Below are 15,203 nucleotides of genomic sequence, written 5' to 3'. Positions count from 1 at the left end.
CAATTATTTATTAAACTGGTTAAGCTTCAGTTTTATTACTTCAGCCGGCTTCCCACTCTCCCTGACAGATCAACGCACTCACCACTCTCCCTCACAGGTCAACACCCTCACCACTCTCCCTGACAGGTCAACACACTCACCACTCTCCCTCACAGGTCAACACACTCACCACTCTCCCTCACAGGTCAACACACTCACCACTCTCCCTCACAGGTCAACACACTCACCACTCTCCCTCACAGGTCAACACACTCACCACTCTCCCTCACAGGTCAACACCCTCACCACTCTCCCTCACAGGTCAACACCCTCACCACTCTCCCTCACAGGTCAACACCCTCACCACTCTCCCTCACAGGTCAACACACTCACCACTCTCCCTCACAGGTCAACACACTCACCACTCTCCCTCACAGGTCAACACACTCACCACTCTCCCTGACAGATCAACGCACTCACCACTCTCCCTCACAGGTCAACACACTCACCACTCTCCCTCACAGGTCAACACACTCACCACTCTCCCTCACAGGTCAACACACTCACCACTCTCCCTCACAGGTCAACACACTCACCACTCACACGTCCCAGATCGTATACAAAAACACGCGAAACCAGACAAAAATGACCACAATTTCAGCAAGTTTCAACACCAAGTTCTTTACAAAGTTATGTGATTAGTGCCCCAAGCTGACCAGCTTAGGGAGGGAGTGCTGGCCCACGCCCGTGTGCTGGCCCACGCCCGTGTGCTGGCCCACGCCCGTGTGCTGGCCCACGCCCGTGTGCTGGCCCACGCCCGTGAGCTGGCCCCACGCCCGTGTGCTGGGCCCACGCCCGTGTGCTGGCCCACGCCCGTGTGCTGGCCCACGCCCGTGTGCTGGCCCACGCCCGTGTGCTGGCCCACGCCCGTGTGCTGGCCCACGCCCGTGTGCTGGGCCCACGCCCGTGTGCTGGCCCACGCCCGTGTGCTGGCCCACGCCCGTGTGCTGGCCCCACGCCCGTGTGCTGGCCCACGCCCGTGTGCTGGCCCACGCCCGTGTGCTGGCCCACGCCCGTGTGCTGGCCCACGCCCGTGTGCTGGCCCACGCCCGTGTGCTGGCCCCACGCCCGTGTGCTGGCCCCACGCCCGTGTGCTGGCCCCACGCCCGTGTGCTGGCCCCACGCCCGTGTGCTGGCCCCACGCCCGTGTGCTGGCCCACGCCCGTGTGCTGGCCCACGCCCGTGTGCTGGCCCACGCCCGTGTGCTGGCCCACGCCCGTGTGCTGGCCCACGCCCGTGTGCTGGCCCACGCCCGTGTGCTGGCCCACGCCCGTGTGCTGGCCCACGTCCCGTGTGCTGGCCCACGCCCGTGTTCTGACCCACGCCCGTGTGCTGGCCCACGCCCGTGTGCTGGCCCACGCCCGTGTTCTGACCCACGCCCGTGTGCTGGCCCACGCCCGTGTTCTGACCCACGCCCGTGTTCTGACCCACGCCCGTGTGCTGGCCCACGCCCGTGTGCTGGCCCACGCCCGTGTTCTGGCCCACGCCCGTGTTCTGACCCACGCCCGTGTGCTGGCCCACGTCCGTGTTCTGACCCACGCCCGTGTGCTGGCCCACGCCCGTGTTCTGACCCACGCCCGTGTGCTGACCCACGCCCGTGTGCTGGCCCACGCCCGTGTAGAGTCCGGTGAATTAAGGATTAATAGACACGGGGAATTAATATGAGGCATGTAATAACGTGATGGAAGCCTCAGGCAATAATCTCCCCAGAGTTACTTGAAAGGATTTTCAGTCCTAATATTGTATGCTCTCCCTCTCATCTTCCCTCCCATCCCTCATTCAGTCCCTCCTGTCTACTCTCCCTCCCTTACTCGTCTTCCTATTCTTCTTACTTTAGTTCCCTATTTATACCTTTAATTTCCTACTTTCTCTGTTCCATCATTATCAACCTCTACTCTTTGCTTTGTCAACATCTCTCCCCTCTCTATTTCCCCTCTCCCCTGCCTCTCTGTTTCCCCTCTCCCCTGCCTCTCTTTCTCCCCTCATCACACCTCGTTAAGTTTGGGGAATTCTAAAATTTCCTTGCAACCCCCCCCCCCCCCTACTGTATGAGACTACCTGCCTCACCCTGCCTCTTGATGCCTCTCACCCTGCCTCACCCTGCCTCTCACCTGCCTCACCCTGCCTCTCACCTGCCTCACCCTGCCTCTTGATGCCTCTCACCCTGCCTCTCACCTGCCTCACCCTGCCTCTTGATGCCTCTCACCCTGCCTCACCCTGCCTCTCACCTGCCTCACCCTGCCTCTCACCTGCCTCACCCTGCCTCTTGATGCCTCTCACCCTGCCTCACCCTGCCTCTCACCTGTCTCACCCTGCCTCTTGATGCCTCTCACCCTGCCTCACCCTGCCTCTCACCTGCCTCACCCTGCCTCTCACCTGCCTCACCCTGCCTCTTGATGCCTCTCACCCTGCCTCACCCTGCCTCTCACCTGCCTCACCCTGCCTCTCACCTGCCTCACCCTGCCTCTTGATGCCTCTCACCTGCCTCACCCTGCCTCTTGATGCCTCTCACCCCTCACCCTGCCTCTTTATGCCTCTCACCTGCCTCACCCTGCCTCTTGATGCCTCTCATCCCTCACCCTGCCTCTTGATGCCTCTCACTCCTCACCCTGCCTCTTGATGCCTCTCACCCCTCACCCTGCCTCTTGATGCCTCTCACCCCTCACCCTGCCTCTTGATGCCTCTCACCCCTCACCCTGCCTCTTGATGCCTCTCACCTGCCTCTTGATGCCTCTCACCCCTCACCCTGCCTCTTGATGCCTCTCACCTGCCTCACCCTGCCTCTTGATGTCTCTCACCCCTCACCCTGCCTCTTGATGCCTCTCGCCCCTCACCCTGCCTCTTGATGCCTCTCACCTGCCTCACCCTGCCTCTTGATGCCTCTCACCTGCCTCACCCTGCCTCTTGATGCCTTTCACCTGCCTCACCCTGCCTCTTGATGCCTCTCACCCCTCACCCTGCCTCTTGATGCCTCTCACCTGCCTCACCCTGCCTCTTGATGCCTCTCCCCTACCTCACCCTGCCTCTTGATGCCTCACCCTGCCTCTTGATGCCTCTCCCCTACCTCACCCTGCCTCTTGATGCCTCACCCTGCCTCTTGATGCCTCTCACCTGCCTCACCCTGCCTCTTGATGCCTCTCCCCTACCTCACCCTGCCTCTTGATGCCTCACCCTGCCTCTTGATGCCTCTCACCTGCCTCACCCTGCCTCTTGATGCCTCTCCCCTACCTCACCCTGCCTCTTGATGCCTCACCCTGCCTCTTGATGCCTCTCACCTGCCTCACCCTGCCTCTTGATGCCTCTCCCCTACCTCACCCTGCCTCTTGATGCCTCACCCTGCCTCTTGATGCCTCTCCCCTACCTCACCCTGCCTCTTGATGCCTCACCCTGCCTCTTGATGCCTCTCCCCTACCTCACCCTGCCTCTTGATGCCTCACCCTGCCTCTTGATGCCTCTCCCCTACCTCACCCTGCCTCTTGATGCCTCTCCCCTACCTCACCCTGCCTCTTGATGCCTCACCCTGCCTCTTGATGCCTCTCACCTGCCTCACCCTGCCTCTTGATGCCTCTCCCCTACCTCACCCTGCCTCTTGATGCCTCACCCTGCCTCTTGATGCCTCTCACCTGCCTCACCCTGCCTCTTGATGCCTCTCCCCTACCTCACCCTGCCTCTTGATGCCTCACCCTGCCTCTTGATGCCTCTCACCTGCCTCACCCTGCCTCTTGATGCCTCTCCCCTACCTCACCCTGCCTCTTGATGCCTCACCCTGCCTCTTGATGCCTCTCCCCTACCTCACCCTGCCTCTTGATGCCTCTCACCTGCCCCCTGCCTCCACCGTGCACTTCCCCATTGTTTTTGTCTGTGCACTTGCAAGGCTCAGAGGGCCGGGGGGGGGGGGAGTCCTTGTGTGTCTGGTCCCCCAGACCTGAGTACTCGTACTCCACGGAGTAGGCATGAGTGAATGAGTACTGCTGAGTAGGCATGAGTGAATGAGTACTGTTGAGTGAGTAATGATGAAAGAGTAGGGCTGAGGAAGGAAGCAGAGGTTGAATGAAATAATCACGGTCAACGTGCTGATAAAAGTCGATGGCGTGAGTATAAGCAAGTGAGTGAGTGAGTAAATGAGTGGACCCCGCCAGCGCCCCCACCGTCCCCTCGGTGAATCGATAAGGTGACTCATCCCAGGTGAGGACCATGAGTTGCCGGCTACCGTAATAGAAGAAGGGGGGGGGTCGGTGTTCCTCAATGGGGGGGGGACGGGTCGGATGGAGAGAGAGAGAGAGAGAGAGAGAGAGAGAGAGAGAGAGAGAGAGAGAGAGAGAGAGAGAGAGAGAGAGAGAGAGAGAGAGAGAGAGAGAGAGAGACAGAGAGAGACAGAGAGAGAGAGACAGAGAGAGACAGAGAGAGAGAGACAGAGAGAGACAGAGAGAGACAGAGACAGAGACAGAGACAGAGAGAGACAGAGACAGAGACAGAGACAGAGAGAGAGAGAGAGAGAGAGAGAGAGAGAGAGAGAGAGAGAGAGAGAGAGACAGAGAGAGACAGAGAGAGACAGAGAGAGAGAGAGAGAGAGAGAGAGAGAGAGAGAGAGAGAGAGAGAGAGAGAGAGAGAGACAGAGAGAGACAGAGAGAGACAGAGAGAGAGAGAGAGAGAGAGAGAGAGAGAGAGAGAGAGAGAGAGAGAGAGAGAGAGAGAGAGAGAGAGAGAGAGAGAGAGAGAGAGACAGAGGGAATACAACCTTATCTACATGTTAGATGATGATGGTGATGATAGCGCTAATGAACGACTCGTCGTATAAAAAGCCACAGAGGGGAAGAAAATGGGAAGGGGGAGAGAAGGGAGGGAGAGAGGAGGGAGGGGGAGAGGGGGAGTGAGAAGAGGGAGGGGAAAGCAGAGGGGTGATAGTATCAGTGATAGCAATTCTGATATAGGCAAGCACAGAGCGAGAAAAAGGGCGAGGAATGGGAATTGAAGAATAGGAGGAATAGTCGGAGAGTGAAGGGAAAGGGGGTGAAGGGAAAGGGGGTGAAGGGAAAGGGGGTGAGGGGGGGGGGGGTTAGGGGGACGCACATGCTGGAAACTTAATTACAACACAATTATTTTCTTTATTTTTAATCAATTCCTGAGTTATTAATTCCCATAGTGAGGTAATGTACAGTTAGCAGTGATTGGTTCAGTCATCAATGTTGGGACTGTCAGCTCTTAGCTCTTGGACCCCGACTTTCCAACAGTTGGTTGACTATTGTACTGATTTCCGAACCTATTTTTCTCTCATATCTACAATATATTTCTAACACACACACACATGCATATTCCCAGGAAACAGCACGTAGCACCTATTTAACTCTCAGATACCTATTTACTGCTAGGTGAACAGATGAATCAGGAGAAAGAAACTCTCCCCATTTGTTTCTGTCTCGACTTGGAATCAAACCCGGGCCCTTTGCACTACGACCAAATGCGCTGTCCGCTCGTGTGCGAGGACCTGTGTGTGTGTGTGTGTGTGTGTGTGTGTGTGTGTGTGTGTGTGTGTGTGTGTGTGTGTGTGTGTGTGTGTGTGTGTGTGTGTGTGTGTGTGAACTATCTCACAGACTAGGAAATCCCCCCCCCGGAAGGCTAGCCACAGGCGAGACTGCGAGAGTAGAACTCTCAAAATCCTCCACAGGTAGTCAACAGGCAACGGAGACAACACTGCTTCAACACAAAGCTCCGTCAATCATCAAAAAGGCTAAAGTGTTGGAGAAGAAACTATGGAATATCGTGAAGGCAGCGACGGATCACTCGAGCTATGATGGTTGTGTTGGGTTTGCAGGCAGCTACCAGTAATAGTCAAACTGATAAAAGGTATCACCCAAGAACTCATTGTAATGAAAACAACTAAACAACTTGTACGACACGTGTTTTAAACTCGTTCCCAAGTTATTCCTTGCAACTATTTCCGGTTTGCTGCTCCTCTCTCATCATCACACAATCAATGAAAACCTCGTATCGTTGAACTTAAACTTTGCGTCGTTCATTATAAAGCCTTCGTTAAGTTTTATATTTCATTCCGCATTATATTTTAACATATAAACCAGCCCAAACATATGGCGGTAACGACGTTTCGGTCTGTGTTCACTCATCGAAACATCGCCACGTGTATTTCAAGTCTGGGATGGGTTATTTGTTTCTGTTCAGTTATTGACCAATTCTGTGAACACTGGGACTGTCAACTGTCAAGAGCGGGACTGTCAACCGTCAAGAGTGGGACTGTCAACCGTCAAGAGTGGGACTGTCAGCCAAGACACTCTCTGGTTTACCACTGTTTCCTACCAACGACCTGAGACACATCATGTGATGGCCCGGAGCGGGTTGTGTGTTCTGGCCTGATCTTGTGGTCGAGGTTAGCAGTGTGGCTGGAGCTGGCTGCTGCTGCTGTGTTGAGCACTGGTCGTGTGGTCAGGACTGGTCGGGCATGGTAGGGCCTGGTTTAGTGGTCGGGACTGGTCGTGGGGTCGGGACTGGTCGTGGGGTCGGGACTGGTCGGGGGAGGAGAGGATGCAGCAGCTGGCGTCCAACTTCCATTACGGAGGAGCCGTAAGTCTGGGAGACGACCCATGAGAGGGGATCTTCACGGCGCCGACACTCCTCTCTCTCAGTGGATGTCAGAGAGAGAGAGAGAGAGAGAGAGAGAGAGAGAGAGAGAGAGAGAGAGAGAGAGAGAGAGAGAGAGAGAGAGAGAGAGAGAGAGAGAGAGAGAGAGAGAGAGAGAGAGAGAGAGAGAGAGAGAGAGAGACTCCCTCACGCAGACACAGACATTCCTCCACTTACAAGATGCTCACCAGTCTCACCTGATCGCAACATCACCCACCTGGAATAATAGAGAAAACATCTGAATTTCACTCTCTGATAAAACAAAATAAAATATATGTATTGTTTCATTATAATTGTTATTATTATTATTATTATTATTATAATTTTTAATTTTATTATTTGTATTAATGATTTTACTACTATTCTGATTATCATTAACAATTACTATTATTATGCGTGTTATTATTAGTATTATTAGTCGTTTCTGACTACCTGTGTGAGTTGGTGAGTGTGTAGGTGAGTGTTGGTGGGTGTGTAGGTGAGTGTTGGTGGGTGTGTAGGTAAGTGTTGGTGGGTGTGTAGGTGAGTGTTGGTGGGTGTGTAGGTAAGTGTTGGTGGGTGTGTAGGTGAGTGTTGGTGGGTGTGTAGGTGAGTGTTGGTGGGTGTGTAGGTGAGTGTTGGTGGGTGTGTAGGTGAGTGTTGGTGGGTGTGTAGGCGAGTGTTGTTGAGTGTTGATGGGTGTTGGTGATGGTGTGTTGGTGGGTGTGTAGGTGCGTGTTGGTGATGGTGAGTGTGTTGGTGGGTGTGTAGGTGAGTGTTGGTGAGTGTTGATGGGTGTTGGTGATGGTGAGTGTGTTGGTGGGTGTGTAGGTGCGTGTTGGTGATGGTGTGTGTTGGTGGGTGTGTTGGTGGGTGTGTTGGTGTGTGTGTGTTGGTGGGTGTGTGTGTGTGTGTGTGTGTGTAGGTGAGTGTTGGTGGGTGATGGTGTGGATGATAGTGGTGGCAGTGGTGCTGGAGATAGTGACGTGCACGAGGTCTCTGGTACACAAGTTGTACCGGATAGTTGAGAGGCGGGACCAAAGAGCCAGAGCTCAACTCCTGCAAGCACAACTAGGTGAGTACAAGAACGGTCACCAGCCACAGCCAGACGCCACAGCCAGATGCCACAGCCACTAGCCAGGCTCCACAGCCAGGCTCCACAGCCAGGCTCCACAGCCAGGCTCCACAGCCAGACACCACAGCCAGGCACCACAGCCAGGCTCCACAGCCAGGCTCCACAGCCAGGCTCCACAGCCAGACACCACAGCCAGGCACCACAGCCAGGCTCCACAGCCAGACACCACAGCCAGACACCACAGCCAGACACCACAGCCAGACACCACAGCCAGACACCACAGCCAGACAGCACAGCCAGGATCCACAGCCAGGATCCACAGCCAGACACCACAGCCAGACACCACAGCCAGGATCCACAGCCAGGATCCACAGCCAGACACCACAGCCAGACACCACAGCCAGGATCCACAGCCAGGATCCACAGCCAGACACCACAGTCAGACACCACAGCCAGGATCCACAGCCAGACACCACAGCCAGACACCACAGCCAGGATCCACAGCCAGGATCCACAGCCAGACACCACAGCCAGACACCACAGCCAGACACCACAGCCAGACACCACAGCCAGACACCACAGCCAGACAGCACAGCCAGGATCCACAGCCAGGATCCACAGCCAGACACCACAGCCAGACACCACAGCCAGGATCCACAGCCAGGATCCACAGCCAGACACCACAGCCAGACACCACAGCCAGGATCCACAGCCAGGATCCACAGCCAGACACCACAGCCAGACACCACAGCCAGGATCCACAGCCAGGATCCACAGCCAGACACCACAGTCAGACACCACAGCCAGGATCCACAGCCAGGATCCACAGCCAGACACCACAGCCAGACACCACAGCCAGGATCCACAGCCAGGATCCACAGCCAGACACCACAGCCAGACACCACAGCCAGGATCCACAGCCAGGATCCACAGCCAGACACCACAGCCAGACACCACAGCCAGGATCCACAGCCAGGATCCACAGCCAGACACCACAGCCAGACACCACAGCCAGGATCCACAGCCAGACACCACAGTCAGACACCACAGCCAGGATCCACAGCCAGGATCCACAGCCAGGATCCACAGCCAGACACCACAGCCAGGATCCACAGCCAGACACCACAGTCAGACACCACAGCCAGGATCCACAGCCAGGATCCACAGCCAGACACCACAGTCAGACACCACAGCCAGGATCCACAGCCAGGATCCACAGCCAGACACCACAGCCAGGATCCACAGCCAGGATCCACAGCCAGACACCACAGCCAGACACCACAGCCAGACACCACAGCCAGGATCCACAGCCAGACACCACAGTCAGACACCACAGCCAGGATCCACAGCCAGGATCCACAGCCAGACACCACAGCCAGGATCCACAGCCAGGATCCACAGCCAGACTCCACAGCCAGACACCACAGCCAGACAGCACAGCCAGGATCCACAGCCAGGATCCACAGCCAGACACCACAGCCAGACAGCACAGCCAGGATCCACAGCCAGGATCCACAGCCAGACACCACAGCCAGACACCACAGCCAGGATCCACAGCCAGGATCCACAGCCAGACACCACAGCCAGACACCACAGCCAGGATCCACAGCCAGGATCCACAGCCAGACACCACAGCCAGACACCACAGCCAGGATCCACAGCCAGGATCCACAGCCAGACACCACAGCCAGACACCACAGCCAGACACCACAGCCAGACACCACAGTCAGACACCACAGCCAGGATCCATTACACAGACGAGAATGAAGATAAAGTCCCCGGAAACATCACTTCCATCGAACAAGTTTCATTTCATTGACAAAACTTTATTAATAAACAACACAGAATCTGACCTTTGTCTCGTAAATTCAGCTCCCTTTAATTATTGTGAGTTTGTGATCAAAATTATGAGATTAGTTTTAGTACAGATCTGATTAGTAGTTACTAGCCCTCACTACCATAACCCCACCATTACAACCACCATAACCACCACCATAACCACCATCTCCACCACTATCACCACCACAAGAACCACTACCCCCATCACCTCCCCCTTTAAGTACTGTGCTCCCCGCCGTCTAAGACTGTCAATAAATCACTCGAGACAAGAGATCTCCCGGAAATTTGGCCAAAGACAAACGTAGCCCCAACAATAAGAAGCGGACACACAGGAGACAAATTACAAATAATTGTCACAGCTTCCTTGTAAGGCGCTGGAGAAAGTCATCAAGAGGAGAATAATGGAGCACCTGCAGAAGTTAGACTTTTTTGCCGTAACGGAAACATGGATTAAAAGAAGGAAAATCCTACGTCTCAAACTTAATAAAACTCTTATGGTTGACAAAAGACGGCAGGAGGGGGGGGTTGGGGGGGCGGCTGGGTAGACTGCATCTTCCTAGACTATCAAAAAACACTTGATAATGTTCCTCATTAAAATTTGGTGTACGGGATGGAGGGACAAGCTGGGATAACTTTGATATGTGTTCGGGAGTACCTGAAGAACGGAAAACCAAAGGTCACAGTGAGAGAGGGAAAGAAGTGAGTGAGAGAAATATAAGGAAATACCCTGTACGGGTAGTCATCAAGTGGAATGCACTGAAAGAGGAAGGTGTGGAAGCCACCTCCAACCACAGCTTTAAGGCCAGACCTGACAAAGAACTCGAAAAAACACCCCCAGGCACAACAAGGCTAGTTAGCGGTTGATAATGAGATAGACCTCACTCCTCAGTAGTCATTATTACATAAGTATTGCTAGGTAAGCACTCTTCCCTTCTTATTAGCCCCTCTCCCCACGCCCCTACTCTCCCCACGCCCCCCTCTCCTCGCTACCCTCTCGTCTTACCCCCTCCTCCACCCGTCAAGGCGACACCTGTGGGCCATTACAGGAACCACAGGTTACTTCTATAATTCTGGCGAGGACACTAATGTGACCACCTGCCCCCTTCCCCTGTGTCACATCCTTACTCCTCTTTCCCTTCTTTCCCTTCACTGATTTCTCTTCTTCCCTCTCTCTCCCTCCTCCTCCTACTGCCCTCTTATATTAATTCCCCTTCTGCCGCTGCCCTTCTCTCCCAACTTCCCCTCCTCTATCTGCAGTGGGGGAGGCCGCACTGCCCCAAAGGGGACCCCTCTCTGCGGCACGAGGGGCACCGACCCCCCTGGGTATACTCTACGCACCAGTGAATTATTGACCGCACAATTTTGATTCCCTACTCTATCCACCTTACTCACCGCCCCCCCCCCGTCCTTGCTCTGATGTGAGGGGCTAGGGGGAGGGGGGGGGGCGGAGATGGTTAAAGACGTAGGAGGGGGGGGGGGAAGAAAGGGAACTATCAGGAGAAAATGTAAGCTATTGCGACTATATAGCACTGGGAAGGGGTCAGGATAAAGATTTGGGATGGGACGGAGGGAAGGAATGGTGCCCAACCACATGGACGGTCGGGGATTGAACGCCGACCTGCATGATGCGAGACCGTACACCCCAAGTGGTTGGATGGGGAAGGGGGGGGGGTGTTTGCAGCCATGGGAGGGGGAGATATGGGAGGGGAGTTAAAGTCATGAGAGTTGTTTAGGTTGGAGCAGAGGGGATGATTGAGGGAGGGGGGGGGGAGGGCGAGAGGGAGGCGAGGGCTAATGGATCTGATAATTGATTTTTGGTTTAAACTGCTTCTTCAACGAGCGGAGTTGGTACAGAAATAACACCAGCCCTCTTCCCTCCCTTTCGCCAATTTCCCATCTCACCTCTCTCTCTCTCCTCACATCTTACCTCTCCTCCTCCTCTTTCCGGCCCCCCCCCCTTTCCCCTTTTCTAATCTCCCTTCAGTCCGGCGAGTGTAGAGTGAGGGGAATACAATAGGGGAACCCGAGATGTAGGTGGTCTTGTCACCAGTGGCCTCCCCTTCTCTCTCCTTCTGTCTCACCTTGTATCTTCCCTTCTCTTCTTCCACACTTATCTTCTCTCTGCCCATTGTATATCCTCTCCTTCTCCCCTTTCCCTCTCTGCCCTTCTCCTCACCTCTTTCCATTCACCTCTCCCTCTCTCCCTCCTCATGATTCGACCCCCACAAAAACTTTGACCGTGGGCGAAAAGTTTTTATGCAACAGAAAATACAAACACCATTAATTTTAGGGGGGATGGAGAGAGAGAGAGAGAGAGAGAGAGAGAGAGAGAGAGAGAGAGAGAGAGAGAGAGAGAGAGAGAGAGAGAGAGAGAGAGAGAGAGAGAGAGAGAGAGAGAGAGAGAGAGAGAGAGAGAGAGAGAGAGAGAGAGAGAGAGAGAGAGAGAGAGAGAGAGAGAGAGAGAGAGAGAGAGAGAGAGAGAGAGAGAGAGAGAGAGAGAGAGAGAGAGAGAGAGAGAGAGAGAGAGAGAGAGAGAGAGAGAGAGAGAGAGAGAGAGAGAGAGAGAGAGAGAGAGAGAGAGAGAGAGAGAGAGAGAGAGAGAGAGAGAGAGAGAGAGAGAGAGAGAGAGAGAGAGAGAGAGAGAGAGAGAGAGAGAGAGAGAGAGAGAGAGAGAGAGAGAGAGAGAGAGAGAGAGAGAGAGAGAGAGAGAGAGAGAGAGAGAGAGAGAGAGAGAGAGAGAGAGAGAGAGAGAGAGAGAGAGAGAGAGAGAGAGAGAGAGAGAGAGAGAGAGAGAGAGAGAGAGAGAGAGAGAGAGAGAGAGAGAGAGAGAGAGAGAGAGAGAGAGAGAGAGAGAGAGAGAGACACACACACACACACACACACACACACACACACACACACACACACACACACACACACACACACACACACACACACACACACACACACACACAGAGAGAGCGACTCCCTCATCCCATACCAAGTCTAATCACCCAGACTAGCAGTAGCCAACATTGACCCAACTAATTACATTCCGAAGGTTTGCAAATGGTACCTCCCGCCTGATACCAACGGCCCATCACTCGCTGTGAGACGGTCAGTCGCCTGGGGCAGGAGGGCGCCTCCTCCACCTCTTCTGTAGCACCACATCTGAATCACCGCATGGAACTACACTCCAGCATGTTCTACTTGTGTGTTCAGTATATGTGTGACCCCATAGGTCTTGTCCCACTCGTTGTGGACCCCCGCTCGCTAGTCCCAACCCCTTTTGCGAACCCTCTTTCTGGTCACAACCCATGTCTGGCTCCTTGTTCTTATCGCACCACTTGTGAACAGCTTGCTTATTATGTCAAGGACCCTAAATATCTTATATTTCGCAGACATGTCCCCATTGTCTCGTTTGTAGAGAATGGTGATAAACACTGCCGACGCCGCCTACTCATACATTCGCTGTACACAGTATCCTGAAGGATACCAACCAACGGATTATTTACGTTTGTTGTTCTGGAATTTGTTTCAGCACACTTGGAATTTGGCCACCGATCGCTTTCCCCTCCATTTAGATTTAGGAAAGACCTGGGTAAATGCTGGCTTGGAAACAGAGCTGTTGATGTGTGGAACAGACTACCAGGTAACATTATAGACGGTGGATTGATTGATTGTTTCACGTGTAAGTGAAACAGATACATGAATAAGATTGGGTGGGTTATTTTGAGGTTATCTTGAGATGATTTCGGGGCTTTTTAGTGTCCCCGCGGCCCGGTCCTCGACCAGGCCTCCACCCCCAGGAAGCAGCCCGTGACAGCTGACTAACACCCAGGTACCTATTTTACTGCTAGGTAACAGGGGCATAGGGTGAAAGAAACTCTGCCCATTGTTTCTCGCCGGCGCCTGGGATCGAACCCAGGACCACAGGATCACAAATCCAGCGTGCTGTCCGCTCGGCCGACCGGCTCCCATAAATAGGAGCTGCCTCGTATGGGTCTTCTGCAGCTTCCTTAGTTCTTATGTTCTGTTCTGTTTTGTTTTCATCGAATTGGATGTGTTGACGTCGTCAGACTTGTTTAATAATTTGTGAACGTTCTTTTGCAGGTTATGGTAGTGCTCCACTATTTTTATATTCCTCGTAAGACTCATGCCGCACACACATTGACGTAAGGAAGTCAAGACGTGGTTCACATAGCGTGGGCTCCTGGGGGTTACCCACAGGGGGACGCTCCTGGCTACGCTTCCTCGACTTCATATCTCTCACAAGTATCTGTCCTCTTTCCTATGCAGCACGTTGGTACTTAACTGTTGGCTCGGCCAGTCTCACGAAGCACTTGAGGGGCTCGGTCGACTTCGCCAAGCATTTGCAACCCAAGCACTATGCGGAGGGAAGGGGTTTTTGATTTGATTGTTGCCGCCGAAGGCAACTAGTTTATTGTGCACTCCATACTCATCCTGTGAGCGGTAGCGCAAAAGCATTACAGAGGGCACAAAAGGTCTTTATGTAATAATCTAAGATGAGGTCTGATAAACAATTTCATCTATCTTTCACACAATGTCAGCTAGTTACAGAGAAAGTGCTAGAAGGGAAGGGGTGTCTCCCCCCTTCCTTACTCGTACTCCCTTTCCCTTTTGTTACCCTCTCCCCCGACTCCTGCGCTACGTCACGACTTTATTAAGTTAAAAGCAAGATGAAACAACTTGTTTATATAAAACCCTTGGCAACCCCAGCGTCCTCTCCATCCCTCTCCTGGAGGAAGGGAGGGATGGAAGGGGGGAGAGAAGAGACATTAGCAACAAGAGGGGGAGAGCAAAGTGATAAAGAGAAGAAAGAAATTTTGCTTCCTTTTCATTTTCTCTCGCTCAATTCTTCCTCTTTTCCTCGTCTTCCTTCCACACCTTCCTTCTTCCATCTCTCGCTCTGACTCCCGCTAATTGCTCGCCTCACCGGTACCAAGCCGAGCGTGAATGAGCGCGCGCGCAGGAGCATCAGCGTGAGTGACAAACGCCACCCCTCTACTCAAGATAATTAATTCACTGCAGTCATTCACTCATGGTGAGTAGACTTGCACTCACTCGCTCAGCCAGCACGCCGCCGCCGCCGCCGCCACACTTGTCACGACGCTGTCATAAAGTTGTTTATAATAAAGAGACAACCCAGTCGTCCGTCTGGAGTCATTAGCGCAAACTATGTTTAGTGGGATGCCCATCGTCCTCATTTAGGGAAATTTCGCAAGTTTTAAGAAAATTTCCCCTACTTTCGAGGAAATTTACCATAGTTTTAGGTCAATTTTCCCCAATTTTAGGGACATTTCTTATGTTTCTCTCTTCAAAATGTATACTTAGGCGTGAAGAACCCGCTTTCTATTATTAAACCGATGTAAAAAAAAAAAAAATAAAAATAAATTGATTTTAGCAAATATTAATATAACGAGTTTGGTGTCACGTGGCCGCTGTTAGACGCCACAGAATGAATATCTTCGGTCTCTTGTATTTGATTTTTCAATAATTCACAATTTTTATGTCGAATAAGAAAATAGTAATTACAGAAATTTACAAATAATAGGCTTATAAAATCAACATACAAATATAATAGCGTGAATAATGTCACTGAGTGAATAGTGAATGTTGCTGGCCTCAACCACCGTT

At 53.2% G+C, this 15,203-nt stretch overlaps 1 protein-coding gene across 4 annotated transcripts in view; it reads right to left on the bottom strand.

The window, feature by feature from the left end:
* The window catches only part of stan (Protocadherin-like wing polarity protein stan), a 190,478-nt gene that overhangs the window by 120,696 nt on the left and 54,579 nt on the right, over positions 1–15,203 (bottom strand). The window lies entirely within an intron of this gene.

This window comes from Procambarus clarkii, chromosome 56 (genome assembly GCF_040958095.1).
Source record: "Procambarus clarkii isolate CNS0578487 chromosome 56, FALCON_Pclarkii_2.0, whole genome shotgun sequence".
Lineage (NCBI taxonomy): Eukaryota > Metazoa > Arthropoda > Malacostraca > Decapoda > Cambaridae > Procambarus > Procambarus clarkii.
This window is presented reverse-complemented; position numbering and strand designations above follow the sequence as displayed.